We start from the raw sequence: 24,329 nt of genomic DNA on the forward strand, positions 1-24,329 counted from the left end.
ATGAAGGAAGCATTTCCTGACATCAAGGCTAATTTGTCTCTCTGCAGCTATCATCCATTGTTTCTAGATGAGACCTCTGTGACAAAGCACCAAGTTAAAATCTTTTTTTTTTTTTCTAATTTATAGGCAGTCCTTCAAATACTGTGTCTAGGTCCAAATATCTATGCATACATAGCTATATTTATCCATATACAGAGAAATAAACATAGTATTTGAAAGATCTAACATAGAAAAATTAGAAAGAAATAATATATGTAGAGAATTACAGAGAAATAATATATGCAAACCTTAAATCACAATATAAACATTGGCTAATATAGTGGAGCCAAGAAGATCTGGGTTCAAATTTCACCCTGGATACATACTGACTGTGACTTTCGTAAAATCATTTAAACTAAAAACGACTATAGAAACTTAATGATTCTAAGTTTCAGGTAATGTAGCAACTTACAACAGTAAAGGGACTTTCCACATCTCCTTCGATATCAACTACATAATAAATAGATCCTTATGTTGAGAAATCACAGGTTCTATCCTAATTCTATTAGAAGCTGTTAGGTGGTTGGTGGATAAAAGACTGGGTCAGAAAGACTTAAGTTAAAATCCAGCCCTTAGGTAATTATCATTTGGGTGACCCTGGTCAAATTACGTAATCTTTCTATGTCTCAGTTTCTCTACTGTAAAAGGGGGAGGTAATAATAAGCATCTACCTCCTAGATTTGTTATGAGGATCAAGTGAAATAATAATCTAAAGTCCTTGGAACAGTGCTTGGTACATAATAGGAGTTTAATGAATGTTTGTTTCTTGTTTTTATTTCTATTCCTATACAGGTATTTGTGTGTGTGTATGTGTGTGTGTATTTGTGTGTGTATGTGTGTGTATGCAATATATACATTACATAGATGCCTTCTATTTTCATTATTCTTGAGCAATTCATGTCCCTCCTTTTGACCTCCGTTCCCTAATCTCTAAAATAAGGAGGTTGGCCTGAATGGTCCCTACAATCCCTTCCAGCTCTAAATCCTACCATTCTAAGGATTGGCAGGTAAAGGAAAGGAATCTAATTCCCAGAACAGTTATGGACATAGGTGCTTAAAAAGCCATTTGCAGATATAGCCAGCAAAGTGACCATGAGAGAGAAATGCCAGGTTGAAAGGAGAGAGATTGCAGGCCAAAGGGAAAGATGCTTGAAAAAAGTTCTGAGCAAATGAAAAGCCCGTTTGAGGAAATGGAATTGTTCCTGCCTGTCAGAGTGCCAGGATACCTGGGTGATGGGTGAAGCCACCAATGACAGGGAGAAACTGAGGGGGAGAGAATGATTTTGTTGTGACAAGCAATACCACATTCGGAGCTCCTGATGAGTTCCTCAGAACCACGGGATGCAGCTTTTAAAGTGATTTGTAATAACACCAGCACCAGGAGGAGGGGCCGGGCATTTATGTATCATCTCATCCCAGCCTCCCCCTGCCAGGTAGTGGCTGGGAGGATATTGCAGGTTTTCAGCAGAGTTGTGCTATATGGAGGAATGTATAAAGAGATATAACTTCATCCTGCAAAAGATTTGCAAATATCATTAGACTTTCCCTCCTACCCTACCCATCTCTTGTCGTGATTTTTTTTTTTTTTTTTTTGGCTCACAGATTTTGTCAGTGCCTATTTTGCTCTACCCCAAGTTCTCCAATTTTTCCTGATTTTTCTCTATATAACTGTCCCCTAAGCCTCCATTTCCTCTTAGTATCACTGTACCAAGTATACCAACTTTTATGTATCATTTTCTTCTTCACCAATTCCTCCCCTTATTTCTACTCCTTACCTTCCCATTCTTCTTCTCATCTTGGACCCTCGTTCTAAATCCTCCCCTTGATAAAATTGCTCCACAACTCCTTCTCCTTTCTAGATCCTTGTCACCATAACCCTAACTTCTCCTGTTATGATCACCACCCCCCCTTTATTACCCAGCTCCTTTGCTCACATAATGTAGGGGATTTGTGGATTTGGGTCAAAGGACCTAGGTTCAAATACTGGTTCTATGACTTGTTACCTGTATGGATTTAAGGTAAGCCATATTCTCTCTCTGGGTCTTGGTTTCCTCATTTGAAAAATGAGAATCTAAGGATTTCTAAGATCTGAATTTGTGATACTATATCACAGCCCCACTCCATTATTCTTTTATTTCCTTCTCTTGCCATGACTTTTAGTTCTCCCATCTCCTCTTCCGGTGAAGACCGAGTTAGCACCCTGGATACCTTAGAATTAGCCTGAGTCAGGATAAGCAAAAGTACCTTTGTCTTTATTCTTGGTCTTTAGGGATAGAAGTGAAGGGAATGGACACAGGATTTCCACGACCTTCCTTCTCCTTGTCTACCACCAAAGTGACTGTGGCTTGTCTTATTCTAATCCCTCCCACAATTCTCTGTATACACCAAAAGATCAAGCCAGCACAGAATAGTGGGAAGGGCCATTTTCCAAGCATATGCTAAAAAAAAGTATTGTCCAATTGGTAATTAGCTTTAAGTGCTCAGTTGTCCAACCCCAGTGCATCAACTCAGATTTTCAGCCCTTTACATCTTCCTGTTTCTTTTTTCCCTCTCAGCATTATCCACCTCTGTAAAACAAATTTATACTAGATCTTCATGATGCCAACATATAGTTTAATGAAAAGGGGAAAGTTCAATCACTCTGAACTTTTTGGGCTGGTGTGCCTGTGGGGTGCTAAAGAGCAGGAAATTGCTGATTTTCTCAATGAACCTGACATTGTCACTGAATTGACTTAGTTCAGTTACTTTGATGACGTTCTATGGAAACTTGAGACAGAAAAAAGAAGAGAGGAGCAAGAAGAAAAGGTAAGGTGAACAGGGAAGGGGAAGAGGTGCAAAGGAAAGAAAGGAAGAGAGGGAGGAACGATAAACTGAAGGAGAGAAAGAGAGGAAATGTACTTTTATAAAGCATCTTCTCTGTGCCAGGCACTATACTAAGTACTTTACAAATATCATCTGATTTTTGGAAATATGTATAGAAGAAGTGCATATGTTTAACATATATTTATTAGATTACTTGCCATCTAGGGGAGGGGGTGGGGGAAAGGGAGGGGAAAAAATTTAGAACACAAGATTTTATAAGGGTGAAATGTTGAAAATTATCCATGTATATGTTTTGAAAATTTAAAAAGCTTTAATAAAAAACTTAATATTATCTGATTAGTACTATTATTATTCCCATTTAATAGTTGAGGAAACTGAGGCTGACTGAACTTGAATGATTGCTATAAATTGAAATCTGAGACTAAGAATAGAGAAGGGGGAGGCAATGTGGTTCAATAGAAATTTCTGCAGTCATATGTTCTGGGTTTAAATCTAAGTCAGCTGTCAAGGTGGGACTCCCATTGATTATTCTAACACTTAAAAGTAATTGTTTTTTCAAATTACCTTGCTACCTATGCATGCTAAATTAAGTGTCATTCACTTTCAAGAGCAGGCAACCCACTGCTCTCTTTTCCCTAAATGATAGGTGGGAGGAGAGGGAGAAACAGGCAAAGAAAAGAAAAGGGAAGGAAAGGAAAGGAAGAGAAACAGTGAGTATTCCATTTCTCACCTTAATTTTTATTAGACTTACAAGCTGATTCCCTGAGCATCATGGGATATAAGCCAGAGTTTAATTTTTATAACTATATGTGTATACTTATGACTGCATCTGTATTGGCACTTAGAAGATTATAGCATTTTAGACCTGGAAGGAACCAGCCTTCTAGTACAGTGTAATAACTGACTTTAAAGTCAGAAAATGTGGGTTTGAGTTCCAGCTTGCCACTTAATATCTAAGTAATTCTGAATGAGTCATTGAACCTCAATGGGCCTCAGTTTCCACATCTGTAAAATTGGGGATTTCAACTTAATTCTCTATCAGCTCTAAGTCCTTTGATTTCATCAAACTCAGAGAATATTTATTTGGGGAATAAGGAGCAAACCAGGATTCATTTGTGTCTATGGATGTGATATACCTATCTGCCTTTATGTAAGAATGATTAGATAGAAATATGCATGCAAACTTATATTTATCATAATCATTTATTACCAGGAGTTCTTTACATATTAAATTTCTTTGGAAGCCTCCATTCAAAGAATGGGGGATATATCATAGGAAAATTCAAACCAAGGCATCCAGATTTTTTTTTGGTCTCTTAGCTCAGATTGATAAGTAATTATTGTTATCTATTGGTAAAGGAGTGTGTTGTAATAGATAGATTTTTACTTAAATTAGGGAGACCCAACTTGAAACCCTGCTTAAATACTTGCCAGCTTTATGATTAGTAGCAAGTTATTTAATTTATTGGGTTTCAGTTTGCACATCTGTAAAATGAGAATCATTGATTTAGATCTAGATGACCAATTCTGATGGCTGTGACTCTTCAACAAACAGCAAGATGATTCAGGTCAGTTCCAAATGTCTTATGATGGAGAGAGCTAGCTACATCCAGAGAGAAAACTGTGGGAACTGACTGTGGATCATAACATAATAATTTTCTCTTTTGTATTGTTGTTTGTTTTCTTTTTCATTTTTTCTTTTTGATCTGATTTTTCTTGTGTAGCTTGATAACTGCAAAATGTGTATGGAAGAATTGCACATGTTTAACATATATTGGATTACTTGCCATCTAAGGGAGGGAGTGGGGGAAAGGAAGGGGAAAAAAATTTGTACCACAAGGTTATGCAAGTGTGAATGCTGAAAACTGTCTGTACATATGTATTGAAAATAAAAAAGTTAATGAATTTGAAAAAAAGAGATTTAGATCTAGAAGGGACTTAGGAAGCAAATCTGTAGGGTTTCTTCTAGATCTAAAGCTATGATTCCATGGTGTCCAGAAACCATTCACAAATCCAGCAAACCAACTTTCTCTCCACTGTCCTGATCCAAATAAGTTTCTCTCATGAAAATCAAGAAGTTGGTAGCTCAGTGGTATCTTTGAAAATATAGAGATCAGGTATGGTGAATTTCTTCTGTATTCTTTGCTACTTGAGACCTTAAGGTTAATTCGTTAGCTTAGGAGTTCTGAGCTACAAGGAAGGAGCTAAATCAATCAGGGGTCTGCACTCAGTCTAACATCAACATAGTGAGCCCTCATAATGAGCTAAAAATATTGTTACTGAGCCAAGATGGCAAATAAAGCAGGCTAAATGTCCTGTATTGATTAGGGGTTAACTCAGGCCCCAAAATGACTTCTGGACTTCTAGTATGAAATAGAGAGATCCAGTCACCAAAAAAGAAGGAAAGGCAGGAAAGGAAGGAAAGGGAGGAAAGAGAAAAAAGGGAGGAAAAGGAGGAAAAGGAGCAAAATGAGGAAGGGAGGGAGGGAGGAAAAAAAGAAGGAAAGAAGAAAGGAAGGAAGAAAGGAAGAAAGCGAGGAAGGAAGGGAGGAAGAAAAAGGAAAGGAGGGGAGGGGAGAGGAAGAGAGGAGAGGTAAAAGAAGAGGAGGAGAGGGGAGGAGAGGAAGCCACAATTTCCTCATCTTTAAAATAATGAGATTGATCTAACCAGTCTCTCCTCTTCTGTCCAGTTTTACATCTGAAATACCATGATCTTACATATTAATGTTTTCTATGGCAGAGCTGGAGTTCTGGAAGGCTTCGAGTTTAGGACAGATGGTAAAACCTAGAAGACCTTAGTATGCACATATGAACTAGTATCTAAGTAGCCATGGGTTCTGAGCAGGCCAGAGTCAGTGAGGGAGAAATGACAGAAGAAGAGGGAAGGAAAGAAAGATTATTTTTGATGGTAGTGATGGCAAATCTTCCCTCATCCCAGCTATCTCAGATAGGTCCTGGGTGACCTAGAGCCTAGACTCCTAATGAAGTTTGACTAAGCTGTAGCCCAGAGAATTTATCTTCTCCCTCTTTCTGAAAATTGTACATCTCAGAATCATTCACTGGAAAGCACACTGGCTTGGAGCCTGAGGTATCCTTAGTCCTGGGCTAACAATCTTTCAGTTAACCAATCTAATTAAAATATTTATTAAATCTAATTTGAATATTTATCAAACTCCTACTATGTGCCAATGTCTTTGTCAAGCAAACTCCAAATGGGGTCATGAAAAATTGAACATGATTGAAAGGACTGAGCTACAACAAAAACTATGTGCCATACACTGTGCTATGTGCTGGGGACACAAGTACAATGAATGGGACAACTTTTATTCTGGTAGTATACCAGACACCAGGTCTTGGTGGTGACTGCTTGTGCTAGAATTACTAGAGACTTATGAAATTCCACTAGGACATATGCTCCTTGAGGGTAGGGATTGGTATTGCCTTTCTTTGCATCTCTAAAGCATATGCAGCCTATTATGAAAGTAGTTGTGGACCAGATAGAACTGGGCTTTAGATCTAGCTCTGCAACTACCTAGCCATATAATCTTGAGCAAAGCAACCAACCAACAAGCATTTCTTTTTAAAAATCTAATAATATTTCATATTATTTTCTTTTTATTATTTTATTATCACCTTTGTTTCCATTCTATTTCTTATCCCACCCCTTTCAGAGAAGAAAATGTATGAAGAAAAGGACAAATAAAAGAATAATAAAATTTTATAATATTACATAATATATAATTATATAATAATAATAATTTATAACGTATTCTATATTTAAAATGTCTCATCTTTTATACAGTATTCTCTACCCATTGACAGATAAATGGTTCAGTAGACTGTTATGCCTGGAGTCAGGAAGACTTGAGTTCAAATTTAGCCTCAGACCTTAATATCTGGGAAAGTCATTTACACTGAGAAAGCCTTAGTTTTCTCATCTGTAAAATGAGCTGTAGAAGAAAATGGCAAACTACTCTGGTATCTTTTCCAAGGAAATCTCAAATGGGGTCACCAAGAATCAAACATGATTGAAGCTACTGAATGAAAAAATCCCCATCCCAGGGCTTCCAACTGTTGCAAAGAAGCATAGAGAGGCTTCATCTCATATGTCTTATTAGGAAATAACCTTGGTCATTACAATTTTGAATCATTCTGCTTCAATTATTTTTTTGCTGTTGTTCTTTCCATTTACTTGTGTTCATTTCCTGGTTTTTCTTACTTTACGTTGCATCAATTCATATTGTCTTTTCAATATATCTCTGTATATTTCTTATAGTACATTCTTATAATCTGTTATCTTCATGTGCCACATTCTGTTTAGTCATTTCCCAGTTCTTTGCTACCACAAAAAGTGCTGCTCGAAGTATGTGAGGGCCTTTGTTTTTGTCATTAACTTCCTTGGGGTTTATGCTTAGCAGTTGAGTTTTTAAGTCAAATAGTATGGATATTTTAGTCACTTCACACAAATTCCAAATTGCTTTCCAGAATGGTTGTAACCAATTTGCAGCTCCACCAACAATGCATTGGTATAGCCATTTTCCCACAACTCTATCAGCATTGACCATTTTCCATATTTCCATAATTTTTCAGCTTCAATAACTTGCTCCTTCTGAGGTGAAACTTAGGAATTGTTTTGCTCCACATTTGTTTTATTACAAAATAAATGAAATTAAATTAATGAACAAGCATTCATTAAATACTATCTTGGCAAGACTCAGGAAGTTCTTAGTTTATATTAATGTTTTCTATGGCAGAGCTGGAGTTCTGGAAGGCTTCGAGTTTAGGACAGATGGTAAAACCTAGAAGACCTTAGTATGCACATATGAACTAGTATCTAAGTAGCCATGGGTTCTGAGCAGGCCAGAGTCAGTGAGGGAGAAATGACAGAAGAAGAGGGAAGGAAAGAAAGATTATTTTTGATGGTAGTGATGGCAAATCTTCCCTCATCCCAGCTATCTCAGATAGGTCCTGGGTGACCTAGAGCCTGAGGACCACATTCTTTGGAGGATTCTTTTTCTTTTCTTTTTTTTTTTTTCCTGAGGCAATTGGGGTTAAGTGACTTGCCCAGAGTCACACAGCTAGGAAGTGCTAAGTGTCTGAGACCAGATTTGAACTCAGGTCCTCCTAACTTCAGGGCTGGTGCTCTATCCACTGCACCACCTAGCTGTCCCCTGCAGTATTCTTTCATATAGTTGTTAATAATTTATAATTCTTCAATTAAAAATTGGGGAGTAGCTTTTGATAGTATATATTTCTTCATGAAGCACTTATTAAGTACCTTGCGTGTTCTTGGAAGACATGTCAGCAGAACTTCCTACCTAGTTCAGAAATTCTTTGTATAGTATCCATAAACAACTGATGGCTTTGTAGCTGCTTTTTGAATCTTTCCAATGATGGGCACATCACTATTTTTGCAGGAAGCCTGTCCCATCATTAAGCTGCATTACTTGCTAGAAAATTCTGCCTAACATCATGCCCCGTTCCCCCAGCCAAAATTTTTTAATCACTGATTCTAGTCTTTCCCTCTGGAGCAACAGAGTATGGAGGTTTTAGTCACTTTACACAAATTCCAAATTACTTTCCAGAATGGTTGTACCAATTTGCAGCTCTATTCCATCTCCCATAGGACAACCTTCCAATTTTTGAAGGCAGGCATTATATCCTGCCCCCTTAGTCTTTTGTACCCCCACTTTCCGGACTAGTTATCTTCCTCTGTACCCTAAGGTCTGGTAATGGCCCTCTTAAATCTGAATGTGATTGTCTGGATGTCATCTGATCAGGCACTGCCTCCATTTTCTCATCTATAAAATAAGCAGGTTGGATTAGATAGTTTCTAAAGGATATTCCTACTCTAACATTTGATGGTTATAGACAGTCCCCACCAGAGAGCCCAGCCTTCTGCAATCTGTCCCCTCTCCTGATCTCCCCCTCCCTGCTCTCCCTTTCTCATCACGATTCTGGTCCCCAGCCGATCAGGCACATATGTTGATGCAGCTCCAGTGAGAAGAGCAGCAGATGCAGAGATGGCCGAGAAGTGGCCTCCTGTGCGGGGAATGAGGGATTTTGAATCGGGAAAAGAGTGGGAATAGAAGAGGGAAGTGTAGAGGAAGGAAAAGCGTGATGAGGAACTGCCTCCTGCTGTCTTGGGAGTTTCCAGAGAAGTCTGGCCCCATCCAGGATTCCCTTAGGAACAGGTAGAAAACATGCTTCCTAATTACTTGTTAATTAGAAACATTTCAAACCATTTGACAGTTGCTCCTCCTTTCCATGGCTGGGAGGAATCTGATGCTGTCATAAATGACTTAGGATCATAGAATATAGAGAGTCAGAACTAAGAAGGACCTTGGTTAGATAGAATCTAAGAACAAATAATGCAGAATGTCAGAGCTAAAAAGGATCTTAGAAGATAATAATAGGCAGTATTTATACAATCAGTCTACAAGCATTTAATGAAGTACCTGTTTTTTTTTTGCCAGGCACTGTGTTAAGCAGTGGGGATTCAAAGAGAGACAAAAATAATCCCTGCCTTCAAGGAGCTCACATTTTAATGGAGGAAACAGTATGAATGAATGAACGATTTCTTAAGCACTTACTCTGTGCCAGGCACTGTGCTTTAAGATGTTGCTGTTGTTGTTCAGTTGTGTCTCACACGTTGTGATCCCATTTGGCTTTTCTTGATGGACATACTGTAGTGATTTGGCATTCTGTTCTCCAGTTCATTTTACAGATGAAATAGAGTTAAGGGACTTGTCCAGGGTCACACAGCTAGTAAGTATCTGAGATTGGATTTGAACTCAGGAAGATGAGACTTCCTGACTCAAAGACTGGCACTATCCACTATGTCACCTAATTGCCCATAGTTTCCTTTATAATCCTATGTATTTATTTTTATGCATTTAAAAACATTCTGAGAAATGGTCCATAGACTTCACCAAATTGCCAACATGGTCCATACTACAAAAAAGCCTGGACTGTACTTTTACCAGATAAAAGAGGAATCTGGGATCCAAACAATGTGATTATATTACTTATACACTTTAGTGACAGAGTAAGAATTAGAATCTGTGTCTTTTAACTTTTTTAAAGAATATTTTCCACCAGACTCCACTGTTTGCCTCCAGGACCCTCAGTGATTCCCACATTTTTTTTTCCCTGAGGGAAAAGGAAAACAAATGGGAAAGTTTCTTGCAAAAATAATTGGGGAGGGGGCTTTCTAATGAAGAGGTTAACCATTTCAGGTGGATGAAAGTCAAAATCTTTGATCAAGTTTGGTTGTTTGGGTAAAAAAAAATGGCATTTTCTATAGTATTATTTCCTAGAAGAGATTTCTCTCTAAGCATAAAATAGGAAAGATGAAGCCATGGGGAATTATTCTGGCCTGATCAACCCAAGCTACAATCACATAAATTTCAGCTTTCTGCCTCCAGCCTCAGTGATGCTCACACTGTTCCAAAGGGGATCTTAATGTTGATTGGGAAGTTACAAATGCCTTCTCTATAAGATTAGGAATCCCTTAAGGCAGGAACAATGTCTCCTTCATCAGACTAGTAAGTAGCTTTCTTAAAGCTGAGGTTGGCTGCATTGAGGCAATTCTTAATTATTGATTCTTCCATTTGTGGATTGTCCAAATCTCATCACTTTCTTCTTGCTTCTTTCTGCTGCCTAATCTTTGGCCACTTTCCACCAATCAATCCTTTGACCAGATAGGGATAAGGCAAGGAAATGAAAGAAGAGGTCCCAAGCTCATTGGAGCCCCTAGTCAGCCATTTTGGTGGGAAGTTTGTGAGATAGAGAAAGCTTTGGGGAAGGGTTTTTCATATTTTTGGATTTCTATTATCCAAGCAACTGGTGTCCCTTCACCATTCTCAAGGAAATGGAAAGCAAATTAATTATTAAGAGGTGTTGGGACAACATGAAGGTGAAAAGATTCTGGGCTTGGATAGAGGAAAATTAATTCCTCAGAATGTATTCATCATTCAGCATCAGAACCATAATATCCTAAGGCATGAACCTAGAGAGATCTGCCAATCTACCCCCTCAAGTTCTGGGGAAAATAAAGTTTTCAATATCCCTAAAATAATGAGAATCAATAATTCCTATGAATATAACTGATCAAGTTAAAATCTAGACTGTCTTTCTCTGAAACCTCTGTTTGTGGCTAATACTATTTATCATTGAATTGCGTGCAGCTTATCAAGCAACTAAGTGATACAATGATTAGAGTATTTGATATAAAAGACCCCAATTTGGGGCCTGCTTCAGATGCTAACCAGTTATGTGACCCTGAAGAAGTAATTTGTCTTATAATAGCACCTACTTTACAGTGTTGTTGTGAGGACCAAATGAGGTAACATATGGAAAGCACTTTGGGAACCTCAAATATCAGGTAAGTATATCAATGCTAGTTATTGATATTTTGTTGATACAAATATTATTATTGTTATAATTATTGTTGTGTACTCTAAACCCCTCATTGTCAATTTCCTTGCCTGTAAAATAATCTAGAGAAAGAAATGGCAAACTATTATAGGATCTTGTCCAAGAAAACCCCAATTAATGTCATGAAGAGTTAGACATATCTTAAAAAAATGACTGAATAACAACAGGAAAAAACTCTCATGCTATATCATTCTTCACCCTATATAAATTTTAGGACTTTAAAAGTGATCCCTCCTAGTATTCTCTTTTCCAAGCTGAATATTCTCATTTTTTGCAGGTACAATACTACACAGGAAGGAGAGGTGGAAGAGTCATACTATAATCATGGCAGTCTTTGCCCTTGGGCTTTTTCTCCCTGGCTTTGTCCAGCAATAACGACCTTCTTTCTCTGGGTGAGTGGTCTGTTTCTACTCTTTGCTCCTGGTTTTCCTTCCCTGTTTCATTCTATCTCTCTAAGTCCTCCCCCTCAGACCATCATCTAGGTCCACTAAGCATTCTGAGGTCCTCTGGGCTTCCTTACCCAGGAATTGTGCAAGAAAGATGGAGATAGCCTGTCATCTATTTCTGGGACTCTGTCAGCTCAAATGGAGCAGCACCTCCCAAAGTGCCTTTTCAAAGCACAATAGATTGGTGCCTCTTGGTTCCTGGGGCTCCCTGAAGACCCTAGAAGTCTCAGTTCCAGTACAGGATCTAATTGTGGTTAGATCAAACTAGGATGTGCCTCTGTAAAGAAAGACATCCCCCCTTCCCCAATTTATGTATGTATTCAAGTTAAAATTATGTGAGTATTCAAGTCATGCTGCTGCATGCTGGTTTGGTCATACATTTTAAAAAGTAGGTTACTCTATGATGAGAATGTTAAAATGGGTTTTAGAGATGCTTGTTTTGGTAATGAGTCAGTATTGCTTGAAAAGTGATGGAATGTGATATAAATAACTAAAAGGGGGAGGGGTCCAGGGCAAGGTGTGTCTTCTGGTGAGGGAAAAGAAAAGGGGTCTATCATACAGCATACTAGCCAAGTTTGCAAAGCATTTTACATATGTTATCTCACTTGATCCTCACAATAACCTTAGTAGGTAGGTGGTAGGAACTATTATTATCCTCATTGTACACATGAAGACATTTAGGGTGAATGATTTAATGACTTGACAAATGATATTATGCTCTCCGCAAAAAAATTAGTTTGCGTTGAAAGAGACTTTAGAGATTAACTAATTTTCACTCCTTACTCTATAGAGGAGGAAACTGCGATAGGAATGTTGAGGAAAAAAATCCAGCATAGGAAATGAAATTTATTACTTAAAGTGAAGTGGTAGATATAGGCTGGGCCAGGATAGAGATACGAGAATTTAAGGAAGGACTTTGAATGTCCAGGTTAAGAGTGAGTATAACCAAAATGAGGATTTTTTTTTCAGGCAGAGATCGGCTAGGGAAGGAAGATGTTTGAAAAATGGCACCTGGTACAAATCAGAGGAACTCTCATATTGGAGGATTGAGGTTCAGGTGCCTTTGGGGAGAGCAATTTCTACATAAATCTTAGCACAAAAGAACAGGGCATCTCCTGGGGCTGTAATAAAAAGCAAAGCGGCTTGTTGGAGGTGTCCAGGGAGGTAGAAAATAAGGGAGAGAGGTTGGAATTGTTAACAATCAGATTCCTGCATTAAGTAGAGTTGAGCTAGATTCATTGGCTAAGCTGTATACCTATTAAATATATTGTCTGTACATTGTACAATGAACTGTCATGCTGTAGTAAAGTAGTTTTTCACTTTAAAAGACTTAGTGAGCACACAATAAGATGATGGAACACTGCAGAGGAACTGAGGTCTCTAAAAGAATAATGATCATTTATAAAAATCCTACTATGTACCAGGTCCTGTGTCAAGTACTGACCAAAACACGCAGATTAGAATTTTGAAATTACAGGTCAGAGCAAAAGACTTTAAGAAATATTAGGAAACACTATGCCATTTAATCCCTTATCCCCACTTCTCCCCTCTTCAAGTTGCTATATTTTCCTGTGACTATAAAATACCAATGTGTAAAAGAACTAGGTGATCATATAGTTATTTGGTCAGTATGACCTGTGAGTGTTTCTGCAAAGTCTATTATGTGTTTGAATGCAAATGTGTAATGAGGAAAAGAATACTAAATTTACAATGTAGAGTATATAAAAGGAGAACTTTCTAAAATCATAAGATCTTTATTTAGTTGAAAGGTACCTTTGAATATCAACCAATCCAACTGATTTAGATAAAAAATAGCAAAAGAATGTACAAGTACTAAGTTACTAATCAATTACTAGTAATGGTAACCTTACTGTAAACCTGATGCCCTTTCCATTTTATCATGATAGATTTCAAGTTCCCTCCCAGAAAGTCACAAGTCTAATGACTCACCACATGGTCATCTCTTACTTGATGTTCATTGGTGTGGACTGTTTTTATTTAAGCACAGGAAAGTATATCCATCTAGGGAATGGTGAGAGGATGAGAGAATATATGTAGCAGCTAAATGACAAAATTCTTGACTCTTTGAGTGTTAGACCTGAAGTCAAGAAGTCCCGAGTTTGAATCCTCTCTCAAACTCTGAGTATGTCACTTAATCTCTCAGTTTCACGGGGTGTCCTGGTGAGAGTCAATCATTAAATTTTCAGTGTGATCATTTATATATTGACAAATGCTACAAATCAAAACTTAAGTTACCATTTAGGTCATTGTTGAGATTTAAAATGACGGAGAAAATGTGAATGAAACTCTAGTTCCAAAGACTTTTGGTATGGGACTCTCCTTACTGATGGAGATTAGTGCTGAGCCACTATATGAGGGCTGGGCCATGGGAGAAGAGATAATACAGATAAAGTGTGTCATGTCTAGATTCTTTCCTCTCCTCCTCCCCCCAATGAGAGCTAGTTGTTAAATGTGCACCTGAATACTGCTGCTCAGTTTTCTCATCTGTAAAATGGATGTAATAGTAGCATATTTCTCACAGGGTTGTTGAGGGAGATACAAAAGTAAAACACTTGACAAATCTTAAAGCTCTATTATAAATGGTGGTCATTATTATTTCTTACTCAAGCATTATGGCATCTGGCTACAAATGGCATCTGTGTTTGAGGGCCACACAATAATAGGACAGGTCCACTGCTCTTAAATGGGGCTTCACTTACCTTCCAGATGAATTGGTTTACATGAATGAGATTGGTAGAAAATGAGTTTGTGAAGTTGAGTATACTTGGTTTGTGGAACTAAATGATTAAGCCATCCATTAGCCTTGCTTAAGAGATATGTGGGCAGGAGGCAGCTAGGTGGGGCAGTAGATAGAGCACCAGCCCTGAAATCAGGAGGACCTGAGTCAAATTCAACCTTAGACACTTAACACTTCCCAGCTGTGTGACCCTGGGTAAGTCACTTAATCCCCAATTGCCTCAGAAAAAAAAAAGAAGAAGAAATTATATATATATGGGCAGCTAGGTGATGAAGTGGATAGAGTATTGGCCCTAGAGTCAGAAGCAACTGAGTCCAAATGGGACCTCAGACTTGTTAGCTGTGTGACACTGAGCAAGTCACTTAACTCTGTTTGCATCTAAAAAGGAAATCACACACACACACACACACACACACATTTTCAGCTCATTATCATCTTCCCTCTTATCTCCTGAAGTCCGTCTTGAACATTAGAGTTTTATGGGGAAAAATACTGGGCCAGCAGTCTGTAGACTTGAAGGCAAGTCTTGGCTCTACATTATGGTATTTAAGTATTTTCTTGATTCTTTCTATATGCATTCTTTATGTATATATAATCAGGTAGCAGAGTACTTGGAATTGATAGAGTACTAAGTTCAAATTCAGTCTTAGCCACTTACCAGATGTGTGGCCCTGGACAAGTCATTTAATCTCAGTTCTATTTTCCTCATATGTAAAATATGGATAATGTCTTTCAGGATTGTTATGAAGATAAAAAGAGATAATATTTGCCAAATATTTTGGAAGCTTATAGTGATGCCAGCTATTATTATTTTATATAATATATTTTATAATTTATTTAAAAGTTTATAAATTTATATAATAAATAATATATAAACATTTGTGTATCTATATGCATTGCAATAAGTAAGTATGTGTATATATGTGTGTGTGTGACAAAGAGAGAGAAAGAGGGAGAGAGAGGGAGGGAGAAAAAAAGAGAGGGAGAGAAAGAAAGAGAAAGCGAGAGAGAAAGAGAGAGAGAGAAAGAGAGAGAGAAAGAAAGAAAGAGAGAGAGAGAGAGAGAGAGAGAGAGAGAGAAAGAGAGAGAGAGAGAGAGATAATCTCTTTTTTGTCTTCTCCATTGTAATAGAACTTCCCTTGCCTGTAAATTGTGTCATTTATTATAATTGGAACCCTAGTGCCGAGCATATAGGAGGTCTTTATTAAATGGGATTCATCTCTTGATAACTTGATTAGTACTTGTGTGACCCCAGATAAATCACTGTCCCTATCTTGCCCTCAGTTTTCTCCTCTGTAAATGGAATGAGTGGGATTAAGTGATCTCTAAGATTCTTTCTGCCTCTACATCTGTTATCCTATAGTTAACTTCTAAATTTTCCTTTACCCTTGATATTCAGTGATTCCATCTGAAGGGCTAAGGTCCTGGCTGACTGGGAAAGGAATTAATCATGAACACAGACATTCATAGAAAAGGAAGTATAACCAACTTTCAGTTAATTATCTATGATAAAATTTGTAATTCTACATTATTGATTTCTTAACCACTTCCCATCTTTACTGGGCCAGTATGGACTCAGGTAATCAGGACTTGTAATATTTGCTTGACCCAAATATAATATTCATTTGTCCTATCTCCAAGAAATCATTAAAAGTATGATCCTTACTGTCACCATCATTACTCCAATTCGTATATGTTTTAAGTTCATAAAATACTTCATTTTACAATTACTTTATGATATAGGTATTAAAATATTATTGTTAATTATATTATTATATTATAATGATTATTATCATATTATATATGTTGAAACTGTTATAGACAAATAAAATGACTTGCTCAGGTTCATGCAGCTATTAAGTGTGGGAGAGCAAATATAACATAATGGATTTGAAATCTAGGAGACCTATATTTTTATACTTTTTCAGATACTAGTTATATGACCCTAAACAAGTTATTTAGTCTTTCTGAAACTAGGTTTCCCATTTATAAAATGGAGATAAAAATGGCATTTACCTCACAGGGTATGCACATCAATATAGAACTTAGTTATTTTTAAAAGTTTTATATAAATATGAACTATTGTTATCCTATAGCCCAGAGGGAATTCCTTTTTTTTAAAAATTCTGATATTTGGGGATTAACTGATTATCTATGCCATTATCACTGTTACTTTAACAAATACTAAATTATCTGGATTTAGTGATGGCTCAGTTTTCTCTTGTAATTGAGTACAGAGTTTCTACCAGTTGGACTCTTAAAGAAGATACCCTTCCATAAGACTGTTTTATCAAGACCATTGGGATGGTAAGAGATATGATAATCACTCAGATTTGTATAGTGCTTTAAGGGTTATAAGGCCCTTTCCTCAAAAATAACCTTATGACATATGTAGAACAAAACCCTATCCCCATTTTATTGATGGGTAATGTGAGGCTCAGAAAAATGAAAAAAACAAAACAAAACAAAACAAAACAATTGCCTAACTTACCCCAAATCTATTAAGCCACAAAATTACTACTGAAAGGTGTTTGTGGTGTCTTAGACACTTTTCTCTAGTGATTTCTGCATTTTGCTGTGGAAACATTGACTATTCCAATGCCTTACTGCCACTTCAAGTCCAATAAGAAACAAGATAGTGTGTAAATACATGGTTTATAATAATAATAATGATAAGGATTATGATAAAAAAAATTTAAAAATAGACTGAACTAGGTGTCACTAAGTAGCTATGTAATCTTTTGACAAGTCATTTCCATTTGTTAGGACTTGTCCCAATCTCTGTAAACGAGAAAATTGTAGTAAATGATCCAAAGTCCCTTTTAGTCCTCTAAAAGTCAGTGCATGAAAGATGTGTGATTTTGTAGATGTAGAAAGTCTCCTATTTTCCAGATAAAGAAACTGAGATTCAGAGGGATCCAGATCTATTTCCTAATTCCAAATTGTTGTTCAGTTGTTTCAATTTTGTCCAACTCTTTTTGACACTTTTTTTTTGAGGGGGAGGACATTTTATTTTTAGCAGAGATATTGGAATGCTTTTCCATTTCCTTCTCCAGTTCATTTTACAAATGAGAAAGCAGAGACAAACAAGCTTAAGGGAATACAGTTAAAGGCGATACAGAGCTATGTTGTCTGAGGTTCAGATTTGAACTCACGAAGATGAGTTTCCCTGACATCAAGCTCAGTGCTCTATCTTCTGGACCAATTAGCTACTCTGACTCCAAATCAAGTACTACCAACTATACTACCAAGATTTAGAATAATTTTTGTCTCCTCTTCTATATCTAATCAAGTCCTAGCCATAGTTTTTCCCAGTATTTCTCTCATTCATTCTTTTCTCTCTTTCTCCATAGATATTTCTTTAGTCCAGATCCTGATCACTTCACATTTGAATTACTACAACATCCTCCTAGATAGTTTTTCTGTATCTAAATGCTGCCCACTATTCCATCTTGTATACCATCACTGGACTAATCTTCAGATTCTATTTTCATCTTTCCCTGCCTCTAATTAGAAACTTAGAATAAATCCCTATTGTCTATCAATTGAAATTCAGCCTTCATCCTATTTTCTTAACACAACACACAACTGAACCAGGAATATGAGGTGGGTAAGAAGTGCACCAGTTTTTCCTCCTTGCTAGTGTCTCCTGTGAATACATCTAAGGAAGGAAAAAAGAAAAATTCCCAACTCATGGCCAAAATTAGCACGAGAGAGAGAGACAGAGACAGAGAGAGAGAGACAGAGAGAGAGTCAGAGAGAGAGAGAGACAGAGAGAGAAAGAGACAGAGACAGACAGAAAGAGACAGAGAGAGAGAGAGAGAGAGAGAGAGAGAGAGAGAGAGAGAGAGAGAGAGAGAGAGAGAGAGAGAGAAATGGAGAGAGAGAGAAATGGAGAGAGAGAAGTAGAGACAGAGGGACATAGAAGGACAGAGATTTAAAGAGACACAGAAAGACTGAGACAGGGACTGAGAGAACCACAAAGAAAGACAGAGACAAAGATAAAGACAGAGACACACAGAGAGACAGAGACAGAAACCAAGAGAGACCCTCATTCCATTTAACACCAGAGCAACATAGCTGTAGAGTTTGAGAATTTTTGTGTCTTCTGTGATAGTTTTCTGGATGTGCACCCCAAAGAAATCTCATAAGCTCTGCTGTTGAGCAACCTGAGTTCTTAAAAGAAACACACAAATCTTTGGTAGTGACAAATCTATTTCCCAATCAAATTTGTCTATCTTCCTTTTTTTTCCACTCTCATCTTTCATTCCTTCTTGCCGTGACCCTCCTGTTCTAGCCACACCATCTCATGTGCTCAATCTTCCCTCAGCTCTTTTTTATTGCTGCTCCTTCATCTTCCCTTCTCTCCTCACCATTAATCCATCCTCATTTTCTTCTTCAAACACCAAGGTCAAAGCATCTTACCCTTCAAAATAATTGACCCCCAAATATCCTTGTCTCAATCAAATTAATTATAGACTGTCCTTTAGCAAATCAGAGATCAAGCTCAAGCTGATATTGGCAATATTTTTTAATCAAAAGCCAACAGGCAAATTCACTAAAGAGATTCCAATTTATGTTTACTTAGATAATTCTAATCATGTTTGCTTCACCTGATAAAAGTCCTCCTTCCCCCTCAAATCTAGAAGGTATTAGTTTTTACTCTTGCCTCTTATAAATCCCTAGTTTTCTTCAAAGATCAATTCAACAGTCACTTCCTTCATAAGAACTTCTATGGTCCCTCTAGTCACCATTGTTTCTCCTCACAAATTCCCTTGCATTTATTGGGCATACATACACATTTTTATACATGCATGCTGTCCTTTTTATAGAATATGAACTCTTTGGGGAGGTGACCAGTTCATTTTTTCTCTTTGTGCCCCCAGCTGCTAGCACAACAATATCTGGCATACAGTAGGTTCTTAATAAATGCTTATTGATTAATTAAACCAGTAGCTCATTATTTTTATAGTCCTAAAAGTTTATGCTGCCCATTAGCAGAACAAGCTGCTAATGTAATATTTTAATTGCACCAGCGTGTGTGAATTGAATATGTTTTGCATTTTCCCTGGGCTCAAGTCAGTATTTTAACAAAATTAGCGTGCTCAGCAAGGCCTGGGGTCTTACTTAAGCTAACAAAATCAGCTTTCTAAACTGCAACAGGACGTTAATTAATGAATTTGCTGCTGCCTGTTTAAGAACCGCAGCCTGAGTTTAGTCTAACAATGAATAATAATAATAGCTGGCATTTATATAGCTGTGGTTGCAAAGGATTTCCACAGACATCTCATCATCTGATCCTTATAACCACCTGGGTCTAGAGAGATGGAATGACCTACCTGGAATAACATGTTGGTTACTGGCAGAGCTGGATCTTAAACTCATGCCCTTTGATCCCCAGACTAGTATTTTTCTCACTACAAAATGTTTCCTTCCAGTAAATACTATTTATAATGATAGCATATTTCCCCCTCATTCATGTATTGCATCATTCATTCAATGTATGAGGTTTATTTTTTTTTGATAATTGTATGTATTTTGTCAACCCAACTAATTAGTAAACTCTTCAAGCATTCCTGTCTTACTTTCTTGTAGTTGCTACATCAATCAATCAAAAATAATTTTCTAAATACTTAGTCTGTGCCAGTGTTGTTTGTTTTGTCCTTCATTTCCAAAGAGGGCCATAACATCAGGGAGATGGTGTCACGACATGAAAGTGAATTGGATTTCAGTGAGGGAAGGATGTACAAAGTCACCCGTTTCACTTTCTCTTTCTGGAGCTGAGTTCAGTGGCCACATATAGACCTAGACAACTGGAGATGACCCTGAATACAGCAGGGGCCATTGGTCTTTTTAAGATCTTTTTAAGCTAAACTCTTTGACTTAGGCAACCCTCAATTAGTGACTAAAGCTGTAAGAAAGGAAGCAGAAGATGACCTCTTTTACCTAATCAAACTAGTAAAGAAGTCTTTCCTAGTAGAGGAAACAGAATATAAAATAAAAATAATCATTTTCATGTATGAATTATTTTATAGTTTGTGATTCTTTATACAAAATAATACAATTAGTAGGATACAACTTGGTGCCTCTGACTTCAGACCCTTAATTAATGGCTGTAGGACTCTGGGCAAGATATTTAATTTCTGCCTTCCTCAGTTTTCTCCCCTTTAAAAATGGGGATGATAAGAACATCTACTTTCCAGAGTTGTTTTGAGGATCAAATGTATTAATATTTGTAAAGAGACCTGTAATCTTTAAGGTATTATATAAATGCTAGGTAATGAAAAATAAAGTATGACACTCATTTTGCAGACAAGGAAATGGACCCAGAGAAAACCATTCACTCAGGAGGCATGATTAGCAAATGGCAGTTAGTCCCACAACTCTTTCCACTGGCCCATGTTACTTCCCATAGTCACCATGCAATTTCCCAAGTCAAATCTTTAGCTCTAAAAATTTCTGTTATCTTATGTGGTCGATAAACACTTCTATCTGAGTAAATGTATGAAGGGCGAATTTATAGCAGCAGAAAACCAGTGGTTTTTCTTTTCCCATACACTCCACCTCCAACATCTCTCTACCACTGACTAGCTCAGCTAGTGAGAAGGGAAAAAGCTTTAAAAGAGTAAAAATAAATGTATTATTAGTCCAATTTATTGTGAATCTCAGTCTTGGAGAAGTAGGGTCTAGCACGACCGTTTTATTCTGGACTTCATCTCCCTTATTCCACTCCTGTAAAGTTTGTCCTTCCTAGTTTGACCAAGATGAAGGACTTGCTTCTTCTCAGACAAAAAAATTAGTCTGGGCTATTACTGGATTTGGTCAATGTAGAAGGAGAGCTAACAGGCTCTTCCTTTCTTCTTTTTCCAAAGGTTTTACATGTTTTTTATGAAGTCTTTAATGACCATTGTATTAAGAAGTCACCATATGAGCAGTCCGGAATCACTTAGGAGGATTAAAATAAATCACCTAGTCATAAACAATCTGCCCCAGGCTCAGAGGGGTGGGCTCATTAGCTGGCTGGAAGGAGATGGCCTCTTTTGCCTCATTTTTATCCCTAACACTGGGAATAGGTTGTTCTGCTAAATGCTGGTGCTCCCTTATCGAGCCTTTGCCTATTGTTAACACTGTTGCTTCACAAGCCAAACAATTAAAGGTAATTGGGATAATTGGGTATTTATTATGCAGATTTGCATTGCTACATTAGGGAAGACACAGATCACACAAGATGAAGCTTGGGGATGTACATATAGACCTAGCCACTGAAAGCTTCTAGATTATGTGTTCAGCCCAGAATTCTTATGTCTTTCCCACTCCCAGCCCCATCAGAAGCCAAATTCACCATATCATGGATAGGTTTTCTTGATTCTGTTCAGCTTGAACTTCATCAGTCAATCAAAAGGGGGTATGTAAATGAATTAGTTATGATGTCATAGGACTTTTCTCCCATCTCTGGTGTTATCTCCAACAGAAGCTTAGCTCAGTCCTTTAGGACTTTAGGACTTTAGGACTGAAAACCCTATTGCCCCCTCCTATGAGCCAGGTCCTTCTCCATTTACACTAATCTTTCACTAAATTGACCAGATGTTTGATTTCATTGATAAAACTATTGTGCTGTCATGATTGAGTAACTTGCAAACCTGTCCTACTGCTGACTGGCAAAGGAATCTCTTGTGACAAAATACAGTATAATGTCTCCTAAGTAGTATCCAGGTGCTTGTCCTCATCTCATTTGCTGCTCTCCCCAGTGCTTTATATATTCTCTCTCTCTCTTTTTTTTTTTTTTTGTATTTTTGCAATTTCAGCCTCTCCCCCCACCTAGTTCTTTTTCTTTCTTTCTTTTTATATGGTTGAATGATTTTTCTTCCTTCCTCTCTGTCCTGGAAAGATCTTACTCAAATCATGGAAAAGAAATCCTTGAGATTTTGGCCTTGCAAATGCAAATTAATTTAATTTAATTCCTTGGCAGCTCCCTCCTCATCACAGTGAAAAGAAAACTTGAACAGAGGGGATTTGGGTTCAAATTCTGACTTCCACATTATCTGGATGTCCAGACAAGTCATTTAATCTCAATAAGGATCAATTTTCTAATCTGTAAAATGGGGACAACAATATTTATACTTAACATAAAAAGACCAAATGAAACAATCTATATATAAACTGCTTTTCAAAGCTTCTTTGTACCATCCTCTTCTGTACCCTTCCTCCTTCTTCTCCTTCCATCTCTTCCTATGGGGAGGGGAAGAGAAGAAAGGAGCTAGGATGGGGGAAGAGAGAAATAAGACTATTTCTGATTGTTTGAGTCAAATTTTGGGTCCCATTATAAAACTTGCTCTAACAACTCCCATCAGATTCCCTATAGCTTTTTAAAAAAATTTTTCCTCATTTTTTAGCTCAAATATCTTCTCTTATTTATCATTTTCCTGGACATCTAATCTGGCTCTCTTTTATGGTCGACTTTCCTACTTTAAACAAATCTCAAAAAACAGTCTGGTAAAGGAGGAGAGAGTTTTGGATTTGGTGTTGAGCCCTATAGATTTGAATTCTATACCATGGAGCTAGTGTCAGGGACAGACACAAATCTTCCTGATTCTAAGGCTAATATACTCTCTGCTTCTGCCCTATAAATTTAAAGAAAGAGGCAAACCACCAAATCCATGCTAGGGATTCAGTTTTATTTAAAAATCAATATTTACATATGCCTTGGGGGAGCATTTACACTCTGAGCCAAGTCTCCTGAACATTCTGTTCTACCATGAGATCCATTGTTCATAACAATAACCTTAAACTCTGGAAACCTTTTCATTAAGAACAAGGCAAAGCCATAGACAGACTTTGAGTTTGCCTAGCTGAAAAAAAATCATCCTGCATCTAAATTGATAAGGAACTTCCTAGAATTCTTCTATGGATAACAGACACACATTTTGTTGCTGGGCTCACCTGAGATAAATAACAGTGGCCAGATTTATAGAACACTTCATGAATTACAGAGTGTTTTCCTCATAACAACCTATGTGGAACTATTATTCATATTTTACAGATAGATAAACTGAGACTTATAGCAGTTGTGTGGTTTGCTCATGATTATCCAGATAAAGTATGTGAGAGGCAGTTATGCTTAATGGCTACAAGACTAGCCTTGATGTCAGAAAAGTTTAGTTCCTTGACAGCTGGGTCTATAATTGAGGCTGTGGTGCTGGGGAAAGTTACCTTGATCTCTTTTAGTCTCAGTTTCCTCATCTGTAAAATAAGAGAGTGGGACTGGAAGGCCTCTAAAAGTCCTTTCCTGATTTCCTGATCCTCCATCTCTGATCATATAATTCCATGACTATAAATTAGAGAGGAGTTATTGATCTATATCAATGAAAAGAAGTTTTTATATTGAAAAGTTCTTAAAATGATGAAATTATAAATACTCCTCTCCACCCAACTCCAGGCTAAAAAACAATCTGACCAAAAAAGTACATGATGTATGTAAAATGTCATATAATATACATTGTAACATAACATATTATGTCATATAGAATATAGAATGTTATTATATATATATAGGTATGATATATATATATATAATATGTAATATGGTATGATATATATACATTTTACACATACATATATTTATATAGCTATGTAGATAAATTCATCTATGTAAGAAGACCACATAAGATCTTTTTACATCTCCTCCAATTCTCAGACCTTTTGATCTGGTAGCACTGACCTTCTAGCTGTACTTTGAACAAGATTCTCCATCTCTTGACTCAAGGCATTTTCACTGACTGTCCCCCCATGCCTGAAATGTTCTTCTTCCCCATCTCTAACTCCTG

General features: G+C 37.1%; 1 protein-coding gene across 1 annotated transcript in view; it reads left to right on the top strand.

The window, feature by feature from the left end:
- LRFN2 (leucine rich repeat and fibronectin type III domain containing 2) overlaps positions 1-24,329 on the top strand; it is a 321,289-nt gene that overhangs the window by 194,166 nt on the left and 102,794 nt on the right. Inside the window, exon 3 of the mRNA XM_031964900.1 lies at positions 11,579-11,693. The gene's annotated coding sequence lies outside the window, so the exon portion shown is untranslated. The remainder of the gene's footprint in view (positions 1-11,578; positions 11,694-24,329) is intronic.

Source organism: Sarcophilus harrisii, chromosome 4, assembly GCF_902635505.1.
Source record: "Sarcophilus harrisii chromosome 4, mSarHar1.11, whole genome shotgun sequence".
Lineage (NCBI taxonomy): Eukaryota > Metazoa > Chordata > Mammalia > Dasyuromorphia > Dasyuridae > Sarcophilus > Sarcophilus harrisii.